This window comes from Geospiza fortis, unplaced genomic scaffold (genome assembly GCF_000277835.1).
Source record: "Geospiza fortis unplaced genomic scaffold, GeoFor_1.0 scaffold494, whole genome shotgun sequence".
Lineage (NCBI taxonomy): Eukaryota > Metazoa > Chordata > Aves > Passeriformes > Thraupidae > Geospiza > Geospiza fortis.
Genome location: NW_005054691.1, coordinates 55,492 through 58,135, shown reverse-complemented (window position 1 = coordinate 58,135; position 2,644 = coordinate 55,492). Strand labels below are relative to the sequence as shown.

The 2,644-nt window shown below is 54.9% G+C and overlaps 1 protein-coding gene across 1 annotated transcript in view; it reads right to left on the bottom strand.

Moving 5' to 3' along the window:
• PPP6R2 (protein phosphatase 6 regulatory subunit 2) overlaps nucleotides 1–1,653 on the bottom strand; it is a 35,986-nt gene extending 34,333 nt beyond the window's left edge. The window contains 1 exon segment of the mRNA XM_014311218.2: nucleotides 1,518–1,653. The gene's annotated coding sequence lies outside the window, so the exon portion shown is untranslated.
• Nucleotides 1,654–2,644: the final 991 nt, after the last annotated feature.

Here is a 2,644-nt window from a genome sequence, read left to right as displayed (position 1 = left end):
ACCCTCCCAGCAAGAATTCCTTCCCAATATCCCACCTAACCATTCCAATCTGTGCATCTTTAACTCATCACCTATTTCCATAGGAGAACTTTTTTTACATAAAATCTCTCCCTTTGGAGCATTAGGGGAGCTTTTCCCAACAGAATTCCCAAGAGGAAAATGCCCAAGTCAGCCACTCCACTGCTGGCACTGGAAGGATCCTGCTGCTCCCACACCTCCAGGGAATGCCAGGGCAGAGAATCCACAAGGGAACTGCTGCTGCAGGAGAGGGCAGCTCCTGCTGTGAGCCCTGAGCTGCTCTGTGGGACGGTTCCCACTCCTCCCTGGGAACTCTGGTGAGAGATCCCACCCTGTTCCCTTTTCCTGCCCCAGGATGAGGGCAGGCACTTCCACAGGGAATTTCCTGCCACAGCCACAGCCGTGCCCAGGAGAACAGGGAACGACGGAAAAAGAGGAGTTCCATGCCCTTTCCAGCCATTATGGACCTGAGCTCAGGTTCTGAGAGGCACTTTTTCCCAGTTGAACCTGGTTTTAGGGAGGCTCCTGGCCAGCACACCATGAATCCCAGGATCCCTGAGGCTGGAAAAGCCGTCCCAGCTGTGCCCAGTGCCCACCTTGTCCCCAGCCCAGAGCCCTGAGTGCCACCTCCAGGAATTCCTTGGGCACCTCCAGGGATGGGCACTCCAAAGCTCCTTGGGCAGCCCCAGCCAAGGCCTGACCCCCTTTCCATGGGGAAAAAGGCAGCCCAGGCTCAAGGATGGCACAGGGACAAGGACTGAGCTCCTCAGAATAGATTCCATCACCAGGAACATCCCTGGGACTCCACAATTCCCTCTCAGATGACTCAAGGTATTAAATACCAGGATCAATCCCAGGAGCAGCCACCAGAACTGAGCACCCAGCATCACAGAGCTCATCCTCATTACTGGGAATTAATTGGTCCCTAAATGAGGAACTTCACAGGCCCTGGCCAGAAGTCTCCCAGTGTTGGGCTGATACCACAGGGGAGGGGGGATTCTACCCCTTTGCTCAGGTGAGACCCCACCTGCAAAGCAGCCCTGGGGCCAACAGCAGCAGCACCTGGAGCTGCTCCAGGGCTGGAGCCCCTCAGTTCCCAGGGAGCCAGGCTGGGAGAGCTGGGAATGTCCCCGTGGAGAGGAGAACGATCCAGGGAGAGCTCAGAGCCCCTGGCAGGGCCTGCAGGGGCTCCAGGAGAGCTGCAGAGGGACTGGGGCCAAGGCCTGCAGGGACAGCACCCAGGGAATGGCTCCCACTGCCAGAGGGCAGGCATGGATGGCATCTTGGCAATGAGGAATTCCTGGCTGGGCTGGGATTGCCAGAGCAGCTGGGGCTGCCCCTGCATCCCTGGCAGTGCCCAGGGCCAGGCTGGGCACTGGGGCTGGATCACCTGGGACAGTGGGAGGTGTCCCTGCCATGGCAGGGGGGGCACTGCAGGGGCTCTGAGGTCCCTTCCCACCCAACCATCCCAAGACAAAAGGATAGGGAGATGTTCCTACCTTCAGTAGAAGTTTCTTCAAATGTGAAATCTCCTCCACGGACAGAGAAACATTTGGGTTACAGTTCCTGGAATAGACCCAGCTTCAGGAAATGGTTTTCATCCAGTGTGAATTCCTTTGCAAGCTTCCAATCCTGGAAAAGATTTTTAAAAGTTACTATTAACCAAAGGTACCTGAGGGCCAAAGGCTTTTATTTTTTTCCCTAAATGAACTTTCACAGAATCAATCAGCACAAAGGAAGGTCATAGGGACTGACAGTCCCTGCCAAGGAATCACCAATCAGGCCACTCAGGATCCTCCCAGTTATCCCAGTTCCCCCCCTCCTGCAGCACTGGGCAAATGTGAACTGCCCAGCCCAGTGTCCAAGGCCAGGCTGGATGAGGCTCAGAACAACCACAGACAGTGGAAGGGGATCACAGGAGAAGAGCTAAGCCTGGCTCAGCCCATGAGCTCCCCCACAACTCCAAGCTGGGCTTTAACCAATCTCCTAAAATCCAGGAATTCCTGGTGTGCTGTGGGATACACCCAGACAGAGACCAGCCAGCAGCAGGTTGCCACATCAAATGGAAATTAAATGTCATGTGAAAATAAATGTTTTCCTCATCATCCAATCAGTGACTACTTAACTGCAGGTACAACATTCATCCAAACCAAGGGCATTGATCTGAACAAAAACTGTTCAGGGTTTTATTTCTAAACTTTGTCACCCTTTTCCCCAGAATCTGTGCCCAAAAGTCTTTGACAGAATCCCAGATTCAGGGAGGCTGGAAAAGCCCTCCCAGCCCATCCAGTCCCAGCTGTGCCCAATGCCCACCTTGTCCCCAGCCCAGAGCCCTGAGTGCCACCTCCAGGAATTCCTTGGACACCTCCAGGGATGGGCACTCCAAAGCTCCCTGGGCAACACCTGCCAAAGCCTGATCTCCCTTTCCATGGGGAAATTACTGCTGACATCCACCCTGAGCTTCCCTGGCCCAGCCTGAGGCCATTCCCTCTCCTCCTGTCCCTGTTCCCTGGAGCACAGCCTGACCCCTGTCATGAGCAGGGACACCTCCAACAAGAACCTCCTCAGCAATTCTCTGCTGGGCCACAAATGCCAAGAGTTCCATAAAATACTGCACAGCTCTGGC